The sequence below is a fragment of the Pleurodeles waltl genome, chromosome 8 (assembly GCF_031143425.1).
Source record: "Pleurodeles waltl isolate 20211129_DDA chromosome 8, aPleWal1.hap1.20221129, whole genome shotgun sequence".
Taxonomy (NCBI): Eukaryota; Metazoa; Chordata; class Amphibia; order Caudata; family Salamandridae; genus Pleurodeles; species Pleurodeles waltl.
Window position 1 is genome coordinate 1,238,704,475 of NC_090447.1, and position 18,672 is coordinate 1,238,723,146.

Here is an 18,672-nt window from a genome sequence, read left to right on the forward strand (position 1 = left end):
GTAGTTGTGATGGGGGTGAGGGTGGGGGTATGAGTTGGCATGCAGGTGGGGTGGGGGGAATGAAGTAGTGAAGATGAGACTTACCAGAGTCCATTCCTCCACCGACTCCTGCGAGGCCCTCAGGATGCAGGATGTTCAAGACTTGCTCCTCCCATGTTGTAAATTCTGGGGGAGAAGGTGGGGGTCCGCCGCCAGTCCGCTGTACCGCGATGTTGTGCCTTGATACCATGGAATGCACCTTCCCCGTAGGTCGTTCCACCGCTTCCTGATGTTGTCCCTATTTCTTGGGTGCTGTCCCACAGCGTTGACCCTGTCGACTATTCTGCTCCATAGCTCCATCTACCTGGCAATGGTGGTGTGCTGCACCTGTGTCCCGAACAGCTGGGGCTCTACTCGTACGATTTCCTCCACCATGACCCTAAGTTCAGCATCTGAGAACCTAGGGTGTCTTTGAGGTGCCATGGGGTGGTGTGGATGATGTGTGGGGTGGAGTGTGTAGTGATAGGTGGGGTGCTATTTAGTGGTGTGTTGTGTGAGGTGCGTGGAAGTTCTGTGGGTATTGGTATTGTGTGCCTGTGGATGCTTGGTAGTTGACTGTGGTGTCTCTCTCTGGCCTTCTCTCAGAATTTCTGGTCGTAGGGGTTTGTGGGTGATGTGGGTGTATGTTTTATATTGTATTGGGTGTGTGGGAGTGGTGTGTGTATGTGTATCAGGTGTGTGTATTTCGAATTGGCCAATGTGGTAGTGTTTTGTACGAGTATGTGTATTTCGACCGCGGCGGTGTGTACCGCCAATAGAATACCGCGGTTGAAAGACCGCCGCGTGGATTCGTGGGTCGTAATGGCATGGCCGTATTTCTGTTGGCGTGACGGTGGAGGTTTGGTCATCGCCAGTTTATTGCTGACCTTTGGTGTGGCGGACTTTTGTGGATGTCGGTATTTTGGCGGTTTGCCTGTTGTGGGTCAGAATGACCGCGGCGGTGTTATGGCGGTCTTCTGTCTGGTGGTAAGCGCCTTTTACCGCCGAGGTTGGTATGACCGCCATAGTCTTCATCGGTCACTGGCTGAGTCCCACAGAGCTGAATGAAGACAAACATAAATACATTTTACAACCATAGACACTAACCTTTCATGCTAAAACAATGAACTCTCAACAGAATTTTAGCAGAAAGTTGCTAAAATTACACAAGGGCACCTCTGGTAAACATGTACAAACTCTTAGACAATAGCTTATAACTAGAGTACAGGAGTACCACTGTTGTTTGAAAATCATCCTTCTTAGTGCGAAATGGTTTCTTACATTTTTAACCTTAAAAACAAAGAAAGACCAGAAGTGCTGAAGGGACACAAATGAACAGTCAATGAGAACTCTTCCTGAACCAAAACAAATGATGGGGTCTGCTGCACTGTGTTTAAAGATATGGCCATTCATGCAAATTACATTTTGTTGTGCTAAAGGAGATCCCCCTTGCTGAGCTAACTTGAGATGGTTATTTGTGTACAAGCTACTCAATTGGTCAGGTAAAATGTCTTCATATTTGGTAGGATTTATCTTTAAATGAGAATTACTAAAATGGAACCTCAAATGGATTCTCTTATCACATGAGGTCATATTGGAGCACTCTCACACTGACTTGTTCAGAGTAAGCACCTGGTTGAATATAGGCATTAACAGGTAAACACATTTTATTATCTGAGGGGAAAATTAAATAAACATACCAGTTTTCAATCGTATTTTATTTAATATATATGCAGTTTTTACTTACAAATTTGAAAATATTGTGCCTAGGGCTCCTGGGAGGTGGACCTCCTGTGTATCAGTTACTAGCTGTTCAAAGCTCATAAAATCATCAATCGGTTGGCCTATCCCACAACCTGTCACCTCCAACATCAACACCGTTAATCCTAGCTGGATTGCACATCTTACTATAAAAATTGTTAAATTCAGTTGCCATCTCTGAGGACAATTTAGACGGCAAAGTACAGGGGGTAGTACCAATGAAGGGATTTTTCTCTTGGGGAAAGCATTCATCTAACATAGAGCAACTATCAAATACCACCAGAATAGGTTCATAAAATGTAGATCCCTTCAATTCTGATTTTTTAAAACAGATCTATGTTCTTTACAGCTTTTAAAATCACTGAAGTGTATTGTACAGGCACAATAACAGAGTGGCAAGTCAAAACAGAACAACATTTACACATAAGCAGATCAATCATTTCTGGAAAGGGCAACTCCAGGCCCCTCATGCAGCAACTTTTCCTTAGCTGTTGAACATAGATTAACTTTAGTTATTTTAATATAATTCAATAAAGGAACCTAACATAATTTAGAAAGTTACTAAATACTGCTATATATCTGGAGCAGCGTGATCTAATTTGATAGTGGTGGCTTGGGATTCTTCTGTTAAAGTCTCTGTTTACCGTCATCAGACTAACCCCTGCTGCCTACTCCTCCCAAGTCAATGGATCTTTGGCACTGATGGAGATTTATCAGGAGCTATACATCACACTAGGTTATCATAACACATTCTAGTCTGTTTCAGTCAATAATGAGAGAGTGGTATGAGTTAAAGGGTTTTATTAATCAAACCTTTTTATAGCTCATCTTTATTAAGGTCACAGAATAAAATTAATTAACCTTAATCATTATAGTTTTGTTGGAAATCAATAATTGAGTAAGTAATCAATAAATCACGATAAAATTCATTAAGCGGGTTCCATAAAGGAAATAATCCCTATTCTAAGAATGAGAAGGAAAAAGGTGTCAATCCAGAAATCCATAATGAGTTCTGAATTCGAGAGAAAACAAAGCATAAATCTTCAGCATTGAAGGTCAGCTTAATAATTCAATAATGGATCAAAGCAGAACCTTTTATGAAGGCAGGTTCAAAACGCTTGGCACAGTCTCTGAACAATGTGTTAAAAAGAACATGGAATGGGGAATGGAAGAATTATGATATACTACTAAAGACCGACAAAATCAATGTTTCAGGTCCATGCTGCTTCTTCTGCCCTCAGCTGACCAATCTGCTGCTGATGCATCCATGGGAATGCCTTCCCACAAGAACACAATAAACCTCAGACAGCAACTTCTAAGGCCACAACTATGTCTTATTGTGTAACTAGAACTCATGAATTATCCTCCCATTCAAGACTGTATTCTCTTGTGTGAATTTTCATATCTAACTTTCAAAATATCAAGTCTATTGATTAGCTTATAGTAGTCTTCTTAGAAGTAGAAATATCTTTATAAACAAGAAAAACATTTTGAGCAACAATAATCCATTATGAAAAACAAGTCTTTCAAAAGGTCAAGCTCAAGCCTTGTGCTTTTTCAACAATTCTTTTAGTTTCAATAACATGTCAGTGTCTTAGCATTTCAGGCCTAACACATTTAAGTATGGTTGCCTATTACAATTTTTCGCAGATCCTTTCAATCTTTTATAGTCTTTATTTTTGGCTTCTTCTAATTCTTTTATAACCTTGTTGTTTCTTTCTCTGTTCTTGCTCTTATCAAAATAACATCTACGACCTCTATAGAAAGCAAAAAAAGTTAATAGGCATAACCCAACTATTAGTACTAGCACAAATATAGCTCTGAAAATTCCAGCTCCAGTGGTTGCAAACTGCTTTGGAAATTACAGAAACTCCTTTGCCTAAACACTAATGTTGGTCCTAATGAGTCTAACTCAGGTTTAAGTCAGAAATGTTCTTTTCTTTGTGAATTCTAATTCTGTTTACTTTACAGGTATATATGAACAGCAATGCTGAGATTTCAGTATCTTGCAGGCTCCACCCTTTTCTGCAAGCAACTATTTAAAGCTAATTGAGTTTGTAAAACCATTGATCTAATAGCCACTTATTCTGTGTTAAAAACTAATAAAGCTCCAGAAGTATTAGTAATTGTTCCAATACTGTTGAAAGATTTCTGATTTTCATGTCCTTTTAATAAAAATCCCACTGGTGGAAAGATTGCTCCAAAAACGTCTCTAATTAATTGTGTTCCATCACTTATACTACGTATATCTCTATGCGATGGTGTCATTGGCAAAGCAGTGATATGATTTGCATGGTACATCTTAGGAAACAGCAAAGTTAGACAGCAAATACCCTCCCAATCTGCTGGTAATTGAAAACATGCACCCTGTCCACAAACAAAATAATCTCCTGGAATGACTGCCTCTTCTCGTAAAATTTGCCATGAACCTCTCATAATTTCGAATGTGTGTTCACAACTACTACTACTTATGGGTCTTTTTCTAAATGGCTTCTTCTTTTGTTAACAGATGAAATTCCCTGTTGTCATCTGTCTAATTTCAGTTTTCGATAGATCATTTTTTTTCTATATTCATCTGCTTCTTTCTTCCAAATGTTTTTCAAAATGTTTTCCCCTCTGTTTTTACTTTGGGAAATGTGTGCCCTTCTTTCTTCTAATTCCATGATAAATGTCTTCTCTAATAGTCTCATTAAACGAGTCATTTTCTTTTCACATGCCCTAACTGTATCTATGGGTGAAAATGGTCTAAAATAATACCAAGCTGTGTCCATTTCTTTCACCTATGGATGAAGATTCATACTTCTCTGTGAAAGAACTTTTGTAAAAATCATGTCATAATTGGAATAATAATATTCAACGTGTTCCTGCCTGTATACTAAACAAATTGAAATAATACATATGATTGCATTTGACAGTGGTATGTGATGAAATGTCACCTCCCCTGAATCTGATGAAGGCAAGTGTGCACAGACGTTCCAATCCTTTGTGCCTAATGCTTGTGTATCTTCCTGAACTAACCTAGAATAAATATTGGTTGTGTAATCTTCTTTCATGTAATTCAAAAATGACACCTTCAATTTTGCCTCATCTATTGTGTGCGTAGATGTCATAGGAGCATGTATAGAAATAGGTTTATCTGTCTCTAGTGTGAAATACATTTCTAGTAACATTGCTATAACTACTAAGACTACTACTAAAAATGTAATACCCATAATAATCTTGCATTTAGCCTTGATAGGAAACACATGTTTGTCTGCAGTTAGATCTTTAAATGAAATATAGCAACAGGTGAAGTCATTAGTCTACTTTCAGATTTTCAGATTTTTAAACAAAGAAGCTTCTTGGATTTTTCTTTTACAGTTAGTTCTTTCGGCTTTATTTACAATAATCTTCATGTAGTCCTTCCTATCCCTTCCTAATCTTCTTCAAAATATGTTATCCCTGCTTTTCTACTGCCTTAGGCATAGGGAAATCTTCTTAATACATTTTATTTAACAACTTTCTCAGTTTTATTAGTAGTCTTTATTTCAGTCTTTTGTACTTTTTAATTCAATAGGGTCTCTCAACTTTGTTTTGTTTCTTTCAGAAATCTTTTTCAGCAACGTTTCTCAGTACTTTTTTAGTGTGATGTCATTGCAGCTCAAATAGTTCAGATCTCAGGTCAATGAAATCCTCACCGATGCATTTAGTATTTGATTCATGTGGTAGTTCCATTCAAGTGCAGAATACCCTGGGCAATGCATTCTCACTCTTTTTGTCCTTTCTGTAGTCTATTTATCTTCTTTTTTTTGTGTCACTTACACCGCTTGACTCTTTCTCCTCAGTGATAGTCTGTGATATGTGTTCAATTGACACATTTGATCACAGTTTCTTTTGACCATAGCTTTGTGACCATTCAGCATCATGTGTGAGCCTTCTTGTTCTGGTACTTGTCCCTTCACCTGGATCATCTACTTGTTCTGGTGATGTCTCTACTGTTATTTCTCACTGAGATCTAATTTCTTCTTACAGGACTTTCACTCCACTCTGTGATATTACAGGATTTTGGATTTGTACGATAATCTGAGATTCTCCACCTCTTTTTGCTCCTTGTAATGGTGTTGCTCTGGATGGTGTGGCCACAGGTGCCCTTGGTTCTGGTTCATAGTACACTATTCCTTCATAGGGACACCTCACTCACTGTGATTCAAGAAGCAAGGTTCCAATGGCCCAACTCTCTCATCCAAAAAAATGTCCTTTCCAGTTTGTGGGTTATCAAATGAGGTATGGACCAATTTGCCCCCAAATCAAAATCTTGAAGCAGTGGAGGATTGAAAACCCCACATTGTATTCAAATATAAGATTCCAAATTTGTGATTTATGATGATTTCCAGTATAGAATAAACACGTTGGGTTGAGATGGTGAGTCCAAAGTTATTTATTGATGTCCATTCAAACAGAAGTCATACAAGTTTCAGCAATGAATCAAGGCTCAAAACAGAAGGACATACAGGTTTGAGCAAAGAACCAAAAGCTGACACGTGTTTCGCCCCATATGGTAAGTTTACCTGGGGCTTTTTCAAGGCAAGCAAGAGTCATCAGAGTAGATACATTTTTTTAAAACATGCATTAACCGGTCAATATTTACAGTCAGTCTAGAAGCGCAAAAGTATCTTTCAACAGATCATGTACTGGGCTAAATCCCACGACAAGGTTGTGGGATTTAGGACGGTACATGATCTGTTGAAAGATACTACTCTGATGACACTTGCTAGCCTTGAAAAAGCCCCAGGTAAACTTACCATAGGGGGTGAAACACGTTTTGGCTTTTGGTTCTTTGCTCAAACCTGTATGACCTTCTGTTTTGGGCCTTGATTCATTGAATCTTAGATTTGAATACAATGTGGGTTTTTCAATCCTCCACTATCTCACTCACTGGTTATGTGACACATGCACCCAATTCAGTATCCCAATGCACTTAACAGTAGTATTCATTACTAAGATGACTTGGAACGGCCCTTTCCATCCCGGTTCCAAGCAAGCAAGACTTAAGCATGTTCTTCTTTATCAACACCCAGTCAACAGGACTGAGGTAATGGCACTGTATTTGATGAGGATTTGAGGTAGCAGCTTCAACCTGGTGAGAGACAGAACATACTATATCTGCTAATCCTTTGCAGTAATCGAGTATCATGTCATCTGTGATGTTTACAAGCGCATTCGCAGGTACAGCAGACAGTCTCTTTGCACGCCCCATAAGGATCTCATTTGGCGATAATTCTTTTCTCCTGTCAAGAGTATTTCAGAAGCTCATTAATGCCAAAGGCAGAGCATCTGGTCATTTCAGTGAAGTGGAGGCACAAACATTCGCCAAATATGATTTTATGGTTCCATTTAGATGTTCAAAAGTTCCAGAGGCTTCTGGTCGAGAGCTACAATTGACCTCTGTACCACCTGTAGAGCTACACATAGCATTCTAAGGACTTCATTGTTGAAATGGGTCTTGCAATCGGACTCCAGGAAAACTGGTAACCTGAACCTGCATCTAAAATGTAAATTAACTACAGTGAGAATGTCATTTCTCAGTTTTGGGTAGGCTTCCACCCATCAAGAGAAAATTAACACAATAAACAGGACATATCTCAGCCTGTTACTATGAAATTGTTTGCATTCTGTTGAAAGGCCCTCCTGGTCTTCCTGTCGTACTCATTGTTACTAGTGTTCTTTTCCCTACATTCCTCTGCTGGCATATTACGAGGAAAACAAAAGGAAGGAAAAAAGTGTCAGATCAGAAACCCATAAGGAGTTCTAAATCCAAGAGAAATCATAAAGCATAAAGCTTCAGCATCAAAGGCAAGCTTAATAGTTCAATAATCAATGAAAACATAAAGAGATGTTCAGAACTTCTCATGAAGAGAGGTTCAAGAAACTCAATAGAGTCTCTGAGAAGTCTTCTACTAACAGTATAGAAAGGGGAATGGAAGAGTGTATGGCAACCTACTTTAGGAACATGCACTATTGTGGACAGACAAAATCAATGTTTCAAATCTGTGTTGCTTCTTCTTTCTGCTACTGATCATCAGCTTCTGATGCACCCATGGGAGAACTTTCACTCCCCGTCTTCACATAGGAACAGAATAAACCTCAGAGAGCAACTTCTAAGGCCACAACTATGACATCATGTAACTATTTAATCTAAGGTATCATGAATCCCCCTCCAATTCAAGACTGCATTACCATGTATGAACTTTCATATCTAGCTTTCTAAATAACAAGTCAATTCATTAGCTAACAGTAGTCTTTTTAGAAGTGGAATGATCTATATAAACAAGAAGAAAAACATTTTGCCCAACAATTCATTGTGGAAAACAAGTTTATCAAATGATCAAGCCTTGTGCTTTTTCTATAATACTTTTAGTGTAGACAACTATAACATGTCAGTGTCTCAGCATGTTTAAGTATGTTTGCCTACTACAATTTTTCTATTTTAACACACATTTTAAACATCATTATTTTTGCACATTATTTAGCATTATTTTCCAATATTTCTGAAACACTTAGAACTTAGGCCCATATTTATACTTTTTTAGCCCCACATTTGCGTAATTCTTTGACACACAAGCAGCGCAAACTTACCAAATACAATTGTATTTTGTAAGTTAGCGTCGATTTTGCATAAAAAACTACGCAAATGTGGTGCTAAAAAGTCTAAATATGGGACTTAATTCTTTCCTTACCCTTCTTGAGGACATGAAAATGTACTGGAAGGTCTGCTCCAGCACATTAGTTAAAGTTAGGGAACAATCAATTACTCATTTACCACCCTGATACATATTAGGCAGAGCACCTTAAATCTTCCACACACCTTGAGATCTATTACTCTCACTATACTGTTCTGAGACTCCATGTGCAATTCAGTGCAAATTAGGTCAAATAGAGGACAGCACTTTTGCTGATCCAGGACTCCATTTTTTGCACTTCAACACCCTGTGTAACTTTATTAACCCCATTTTGTTAAATCGTTAATAAAGGGCCTTATTATGTAATCGCCAAACTTTTATGTGTCCATATCATACTATTAACATATGACAGCAAGACTCATATAGCTCCAAACAGGAAGATATTTTAATAACTCTTGATGTTGATATAATGCTTTTTCAGACATGTTTGCCAATCCACCAGCAGGGGTACAGATTTTACTGCATATCACATACAGTTTAGCTTTAATACTATCAAGCAGAAAAGTATGTACTAATTGAATCAGATTAATCGAAAGTAACACTTCCAACATCCCTTAAACACATCCGCAGCATCAAGGAAACCATGTCAAACATATAAACTGTGAAAATATAAATTACACAAACATAATTGAGTGTTACAGCTTCCAGTCAAAGGCCACCATTACAATCATGACAACAGTCAGAGGTAGGATTATCTAACTTGCAAAAATTAGGTTTGCAATCAATGCCATTCACTATATTTTCAAATGGAAAATGTTGAAGTCTTGCAGTAAGTACATAAGGCAATGAAGATAAGCTGGGGCTTCTTTCTAATTGTGGTAAAGATTCCTTCAATTAATTGATAGCATCAGTTGCGAAGGTATTATTAGGTAAGTTATGAGTTAAGGAGAATTTATCGATTAATTCTCCATCCTTACATTTTGGACATTGCCCATTTTAAAATGTTTAGTCACAAAATCACATACTGAAGTGGATGAAAAGTGCACATTGACACACGGCTGAGATCATCTTCACAGAGACTAGGACAAAAGCCACCAAATTTTAAGTCATTTTTTGAAGAATTTCACAGGTTAGTTGAGTATAGAATGCAGTTATGAAGGGTTAAATCAAATTATGCGGCACTGTTTCCAGACCACAAAGTGTTTTCCTAACACTCTCCTTATCAAAATCTAAGCTGACAGGAGCTTCACGCTGGTGGTCAGCATGAGCAGCAAGATCTTATCGCAAACTGGCCCGTCCGCAGTCACCAGGAGCCCAAAATTTGGGGATTTCTCCTTTTGTTTTAGGACAAGCTCACCTGATGCAACACTAAAGGTCGAAGACTAGAGGGACACCTCTTGGGGAACTCACTCTAGCAGAAGTCAATAACTCACAGGCAGGTCCAATGCACCTGGTCAGCTGGCCGGTCACAAGGAGCCAGAGAACAGGAGGAAAGTCAGCTGACCCTTGGAGTCACTTAAGCCTGGGTTGATGGTTGCAGGACCAGTCTCCCTTCTCAGACAGCAGGACAGGCCGCAAACAGCAGGGCAGTCCTCTGGGAGCCGGACAGTTCAGTGTACTGAAGAAAGGGTTTGAGGGTCCCATTTTTTTACCTATTGCCCACTTTGAAGTGGAAAAAACTCTGGAGTCTTTTCCCTCCAGAACAGTCTGGAATTTCCTGCCTCCTTGTCCTGGTCCCAGTCTGTCTGCAGGCACAATAGGCTACTGTGAAGTCCTTTGTGTCTGAGGGGAGGCAGGGTCTTTAAAGTGTAAGAGTGACAGCTCCGCCTCCTCATCTAGTCAGGATGTCCCATATTGTCAACATCCAGATGCTCTATTCTGTAGCTGTCTGGGAGGAATATACAATGACCAATTGCCAACTACACCTAGTCACATGACTCAGGAACAGGCATCAAATGGATAGGACATGAAAATGCAAACTTTCTAGAAGTGGTATTTTCAGAATGGTGACTCAAAATTTGACTTTAGCCTTAAAGATGATTTTAAATTACAAATCTGCCGACACCAGACATTACTCTCCTACTTGTTCACAATCAATCAACTAATAAATGCAATAACGTAACCCAATGTTACCCTATCGGAGAGGTAGGGCTTGCAGAATTTACAAATTTACAAATTTAGAAGCCACACCATGGGCTTTTTAGGACCTACCCTAGGGGTGACCTATGTGCATTCAAAGGGAAGGTTTAGGCCTGGTAAAAGGTTTAATTTATGAGGTTGAAATGACACTTTAAAACTGAACACACAGGCAGCAATGCAATACAATGGCAGGCATGAGACAGACTACTTAAGTGGGTGGCATAATAAGTGCAGCAGGCCCATAAATAGCATTACATTTTCCAACCCTGGGAATATGGTATACCACTTTACTACTGACCTACCATTAAATTAAATATGACATTTGAGAGTAAGCCAATTTTACCATGTTTGCAGGAGTGAGCATAAGTACGTTAGCACTGGTAAAGTGTACAGAGTCCTATAGCCAGTAAAACCAAACCCAGCAAAACAGGAGGAATGAAGCAAAAAGGTTTGGGTGGAAAACAACACTAAGGATATCAGGTCTAACAACAGTTGTTAATCACAGTCTGATGCTGTAACCTCATTGAAGTACTTTCCACTCATTTTTCATCTCGGTCTATAAGGTCCTCATGCACAGAACCACACTAATTCTAGCCTTGTTCCTTAATTAAAATGTGGATACAGCCTGTCCCCATAGGACTGTCTTGTAGGCCTATGACCATGACACTACTGATTGAACAGACTCTACGTCCATGAGAAAATAACAGTCAGTAGGTGGAAACCAGATATTTAGTCTCCAGTCATGTAACTTCCAGGGTAAACTGACTACTAGTCACCACCAATGGGAAATGTTCTGATATGCCCCTTCCCATTTAGGCTACAGCTCTAAATCTACAGCAATGTGCCATTAGGATGAAAAATAAATCCAGTCTTAAAAATGATTTAGTCACTCCAGAGAAGAAGAGCTGGGCTTGATTAGGGTGTCATTCCTTTCATATATTCCTTAAACACAGGGCCATGGCAAATCCATCTAAATTAGATCAACACCATGGCCCTCATTACAACCCTGGCAGTAAAAGACGCTTACCGCCGTGCTGACAGCCGCCAACATACCGTGACCGCGGCGGTAATCCGCCACGGGTATTATGACCCACACATTGAAATTCGCCACCATACAGACACCCACACAAGTCCGCCAAACCAAAGGTAAGTGATAAACTGCCAATGGCAAAACCCACACCATTACACCAACAGGAATACGCCCACAGTATCACTACCCACGAATCAACGCGGCGGTCTTTCAACTGCAGTAAACCATTGGTGATACACACTGCCGCGCTTAAAATACACACACACTTACAAAACTACACCACATTGGACAATTCAAACTACACACATGTGACACACATACACCCACCACACCCACACACCCACAACCCTATAAAACACAGACCCACATTACCCACAACCCTCTACAACCAAAATAAAAATTGTGACCAGAGAGAGACACAAGTCAGGAGCACCCACTCAATCTGAGCCACAGAACACCAGCACCCATACACCATACACGCAACTCACAGCACACACCACAACACAGCACTCCACACCTCACCCCATACATCCTCACACATATCAGTCACACCACATCCATGGCACCCCAAAGACACCCCAGGTTTTCTGAGGAGGAGCTAAGGGTCATGATGAAGGAAATCATCCAGGTAGAGCCACAGCTATTCGGATCACAGGTGCAGCAGACATCCATTGCAAGGAAGATGGAGCTATGGCGGAGAATCATGGACAGGGTCAATGCCGTGGGACAGCATCCAAGAACAAGGGATGACATCAGGAAGAGGTGGAACGATCTACAGGGGAAGGTGCGTTCTGTGTTCTCAAGATACCAGATTGCTGTACAGAGGACTGGCCGTGGGCCCCCACCTCCTCCCCCACAACTAACAACATGGGAGGAGCAAGTCTTGGCGATCATGCATCCTGAGGGCCTCGCAGGAGTAGCAGGAGGACTGGACTCTGGTAAGTCAAATCTTTACACCGTTATCCTCCCCTACCTGCATGCCATCACAAACTCCTACCCCCAACCCCGTCACTCCACCAACTCACATATACCCCACTAACACAATCCACCCATCCCAATACCAAGCACTGCAGGCACCCCCAATGCATGGACACCCATCACAGACCTGCATGGCCACCCATCACCCCAGCATGCCCAATAGAGAGACTCACCCAGCCCACAAAATCACCACTCACACAATTCCAAGACGACAGGGAAATCACATTCATAGAGGGAAACACAGCCATGCACAAGATGGCACACACAGGTACATTGACAATGCATTTTCCCACAACAGGACCCCTACCCAACGTCACCGGAGAGGAGGTGCCAGCCACATCCAGCCCCCACCCAGAAGCGGCCCACAGTGATGACAGCAGCTCTGCATGCCTGGATCACGATGCCCAACCTGGCCCATCTGGGACCTCCGGACAGTCAGTTACCCTGCCACAGTCCCAAACCACCACTGAGCCTCCCCCCTCAGGAAACACCAGCACACCACCCACCCAGCAGGCCCATCCCTCTGTCCCCAGGACACGTCAATCAGCAGTGCGTCCACACTACAGGGACCTAAGGCAACCCCACAAACACAGGACGATCAGGGACCTGGGGTCAGTGGCAGTGGGCACATGGTTCAGGGGAAAGAGGCACAGGACAACAGAGAAGATGGGACGACTGCTGTGCGACAGGGGGAGGACAGGCCCAGGGAACCGACCCTCCACGAGGCACTCTCAAACATCATGGGAGCGTACCACCATTCCCAGGAGACCATGGGCCAGCTACTGGCCAAGTTACGGGAGACCCAGCGGCTGCAAGAGGGACAGTACCTGGGGATCAGGGAGGACCTAACAAAAATATACACCATCCTGGTCACCATTACAGGGGTGCTGGCTGACATGGGCAAGACCATGAGGGAGGCAGTGGCACAACAACAGGCACCTGACACTAGCCAAACCGAGGAACAGCCTTCCACCTCTGCTGGCGCTAGTGTACAGGAGGCCCCGCCACAGGACCAACAGGCCACCACACCCCACCCCCTACAGAAGGAGAACCACCCCGCAAACTGTCCCTGCGATCCAGGCAGAAGACAGAGAACATTGCCAAGACCCCCGCCAGGAAATAAGACCCTCCTGATTGTCACCCTTCTGTCCCACCATGTCACCCTCTTCACCTTGAACTGACATTGCTCCACTTCCTATGTTGCCTTCGACAATGCACCTGTGATACCAATAGACTGGACTCTAACTGGACATTCCTCCACCATCACCCCAGCCCCTTGCACATACCCCCATACTTATTGGAACAAAAATAAACACCCTTGAAACAAATACCATATTGGAGTCAGTGTCATGAATCGATAATTGTATTAGTACAACATCATCAAAGCATTGCAATGTATATGTATTTGGTGAATTTAGGTCACAGAAGCAGTATGTGAAATCGAGAGTCAGTTGATGGGCCAATGTCTGCTGTGATGCAGTTAGGTGCCATGCCATGTGCCCCCCTGAAATGGCGGCTGCCTGACCTGTGGGGAGGGACAAGTGGAAATGAGGTAAGTGCGCTGGCGTTGTGTGCCGTCGCGGTAGGCGGTCGATGACCGCCGCGCAACTTCGCATTGGTTATCATTGGGCCCTATGGGATCCAGGAGCCAATGGCGATGTACACCGGTGGTGACGGTGCGCACCACCGCGAACGTGACCGCCATTTTCTAACTACTCACTCACTTGCTACCTGACCGTCAACAGGAGAGGACCTACACTGCTGCTGTGACCTGAGTCTGGAAGCGACAATGGCTACAGTGTCTGGAGAAAGGGCCCCTGCCCGCACTGCGGAGGAGTTGGAGAAACTGGTGGATGGGGTCCTACCCCATTACTCGTTACTCTACGGTCCTCCAGACAAACAGGTGAGTACACTGAGAGCATGATGTGTGGGCAATGCATGCTTGGAGTGGTGTGGATGTAAGCCACATGTTGGGGGTGCTGAGGCATCCTTGCCTGAGTGCTGCATGAGAGGTGGTCAGTGTATGTGCGTCAGGGCATGGGTGGGAACTGGGGGGCAATGAGTATGCCGGTCCGGACGGGTGAGTAATTTCCTTTCCTCCTGTCTTTTCCATACGGGTCAGCGGCCACCAGAAAAAGGGTATTTGGTGTGCCATCGCCAAGGAGGTGCGGACCATGGGGGTCACAGGTGGAGCCCCCACTGCCGCAAGAGATGGGAGGACCTGCGCCGCTGGATGAAGAAAATGGCAGAGGCCCAGCTGGACCTGGCCTCCCAACATGGAAGGGGTGCCCGTCGCACCATGACCCCCCTGATGTTCTGCATCCTGGCGGTAGCCTATCCGGAGTTGGATGGGCGCTTGAGGGCATCACAGCAGCCACAAGGGGGTGAGTACAGATTCTGAATCCTGACTTTGCACGTTTTAAAAGGTAGCTGGGTGGGGTATGTGGGCTGTGGGTGCCCCTAGGCCAGGGCGATCATGGCAGGGTAGGTCCCTTGTGTGCAGGCTCTGAAGCACTCCAAACCCAATGGTGTAAGTGGGAATATACTACTGGGCAGGGTCCTGTGGGTGTCAGGTGTGCAGATGCTGGCATTAGCCATTGTACCCCATGGGCTTGTGACTACCTTAGTGACTGGTTGGGCATGGCCTATTGCATAGGGCAGCTCCCTGTGTGTTGTATACGCCAACGGTAATGTTGTTGCTGGCATTGACCAAGTGTATCCTCTGTCTCTCCCCCGCTTTTGTTTTGTCACTGTGTCCTTGTGTGCATTAGCATCATCTGGCGGAGGAGCAGAGGCACCGGCGACGGAGGGAGCTGCATCCCATATGGCCCATGAGGGCGAATCCACAGAGGGTGAAGGCACCAGTGGGACGGATGGCGATGGGAGCACCACGACGGGGACACGAGGGGAAACCAGTGACAGTGACTCCTCCTCCGATAGAAGCTCCCTGGCGGTGGCGGACACCTATGTGTCCACTCCAACAACAGGTACAAGTGCCACCCCCTTCCCAGCAGCCCCTCAGCGCACTTCCCGTGCCCGCTCACCCAGGAGGGTGGGCATCTCCTTCGCCCCAGGCACCTCAGGCCCTGCCCCAGTCAGCCCTGCTGCCCTCAGTGAGGAGGCTATTGACCTCCTGAGATCCCTCACTGTTGGGCAGTCAACCATTCTGAATGCCATCCAGGGTGTCGAGAGGCATTTGCAACAAACAAATGCATACCTAGAGGGCATTCACTCTGGCGTAGCGGCCCAACAGTGAGCATTTCAGGCTCTGGCCTCAGCACTGATGGCAGCCATTGTCCCTGTGTCTAGCCTCCCCCCTCCAACTACCTCTACCCAGTCCCAATCCCCTCAACCCCAGCCTATCCCAAACACACCTTCAGACCAACAATCACCCAAATCAACAAACAGAAGTGGCTCAGGCAAACACAAGCACCACACTTCATCCCACAGGCACTCACACAAGCACCATCCCCATGCAGACACACCAACATCCACTAGCTCCACTGTGTCCCCCTCCTCCTCCTCGTCCACCCCCCTCCCAATATCGTCTCCACTCACACCTGCATGTTCTACATCCTCATCCACTACGTCCAGCATGCCCATCACAACACACCCCTCATGAGCAGTGAATTTAAGATTCAGTCCTACTGGTCACTGTTTCCATTCATGTATTGTAGTAGCACTTTCATTTATAGGATGAGTGTTGTCCCTCTTTATGCATCAATGTAAAATGAAAAAAAAACTTGTATTTCTGTTTCCCTTTTTTTATACGGTTTGTATTATTCCAATATATAAATCAGATTATTGATTTATATCAGATTATTGAAACATTTTAACACGAGTTGATAAACCCCCATAATAATGTTGTCTTTTAACTCCGTAATCCCCAATGCATTTCAGGCTGATCACACACCCTTTGTCAGAGGGTTAATGTCTCACCTCTAACCAATGAGAAAAGCAATGTGTCATCAGAGTTCATAAATATTCTCATTGGGTGAGAGGGAAACGGCACCTATTTTGGTGTGAAAAAGGCTGCTTTATTGAAGACAGATGCACATTACAAAAACACCCCTAATGTCCCCTCCCCCACAACCACCTACCTCTATCTAACTCCTACCTTGCTGCCCAATAGAAACATTGACCTTTAACCTCCCCTTCTTTTAACCAACATCTAGTAACCTCAACCTACAACATCACTTTAACTTTCCTGCTTTGTCCAGGTGTCCTTCCTCAACACCCTCTCATTTTTCCTGATTTGCCTATGGCAGCAACAATAACTTTATCTCAAACAAACATGCGACTCATAGGCTAACTGCCACTCAGAAAAAGTGCCTATCCTTCCACTTTTTCTGTCCTCCCCCCACTAGGGCCAACACTTCCGCTATCCAAATTCAGAGTTCTAGCTAGCACCCCTTAATCGGCAACAAGTACAATTACACCCTTAAGCGAGACAAATGCACCCAATCGCTACAAAAGAACTCTGCGTTCTCGTATCGCAATTCCAGATGTTCCAGCCTGCCCATGCCTTTGTCCCTGCAAAAAATCCCTCATCTTCATGTTGACCTTCCTCCTTGCTTTATCAATAGCAGCGGGCATTCTCCATTACCTTTTCGGAACAAATTCTGTCCATATGATGTGGCACCCTGCCCACATGTGCTTTCTTCCTCTCAAATCCCGCTTCATCTCCTTCAACTATACCAATCCTTTTGGAAAGCACCAAGTCATTCTCCCCCAAATACAGTTCCAACACATACAGGTGTCAATGGCAGTGCAACAATTCCCTACAGTGCAACCTCCTTTACCATACCAAGAGATTTTACAGAAAGATTTGCTGAAACCCAAGTTAGAACAATGGCATTTCTGGACCTCATGCATCTCAACCCATTTTATGAAAGAGTGGTCCACAATCCAGATGGAAACCGCTGTGACCTCTGGGCCTGCTCCTGTGCATGCAAAGATAACAAGAATAAGCAACACAGCAACTAACATATTTATAAACAATTCCCCCATTCAACCGCACATATCTCTTGAAGCAGTCAGACAACCACCTACTCAACCCCATGATCCTGTTCCAGCCCTGTCGGGCCACCTCAGTGGCCACCTCAATCCTGAATGAGTGACCTTCATAAGCCCTCGGCTCCTCACCCAACAACACTAAAGCCTTACGCAACACTGCCAAAAGCTGAAATGATGTCACTCTAAATCTATTAGTATGCCAAAATACCTCCCCACTCGCATCCCCATTCATGACCCGCAGCTTCTCACCCCCCTGAACAGGACACAAGCGCTGTGCCCGGTATGCCTGCAACACTACGGTTTTGCACTGCACCCTATGACCCGTCTTGGAATTCCTCAGATGTATCTCCAAACTCTGGTCAACCTTCATTACATCCTCCAAGGCTACCCCTTTCCTACTATGCTCCCCAGCAACTCTGACACCTGAAAGGCTCCAGAAACATCCACAGTGTGAAAAACAAAGTAGCTTTACTCACTCCATTGCATATGCCAGGCAAAGCCTTCAAGACCTTGCCCAACATATGCCTTGGCAGCAGCGTCCTCCGCCTAAGTTCGTCACCAGGCTCTCTCGCCTCACCTTCAAGCATCTGCTTGCCCAACTCCCCTGCTGACAGAGCGTAAACCCATAGACGTTTCCCCATAAATGCAATCCCTGCCAACTTTCCAGTCATCGTCACTCAAAACAAACTTCTCTCAATAAAAGCCAATAAGAACTGCACCACATCTTCTGACCTGGACCTACCCACGGGCCTTAAATGAGCCCCATCCCATAAGAACTCCTCCCATGCCTGCAGGCAAGAGTGCCTGGTGGAGGCAGCCAATGACCCCACTACCAGATGCAGCATCCCGTGTCTTCTAAACTCCACAGCTCATCGGCATCGCCGGCTTGACCCTGTCCACCTCCATGATCAGCCCATGGAACTTCTCCGCTGCTGATGAGACAAAACATCCATAATGTCATTATCCACTCTTGGCACGGCGTGCTCTGAAAATGACATCATGATGCGAGCAACACATCATAAACACCTGCAAATGCCACCATACCTGCGCATCCCTGGCTGACTCCTTGTT

At 43.9% G+C, this 18,672-nt stretch overlaps 1 long non-coding RNA gene across 2 annotated transcripts in view; it reads right to left on the bottom strand.

Moving 5' to 3' along the window:
* The window catches only part of LOC138249207 (uncharacterized), an 86,835-nt gene that overhangs the window by 27,229 nt on the left and 40,934 nt on the right, over positions 1–18,672 (bottom strand). The window lies entirely within an intron of this gene.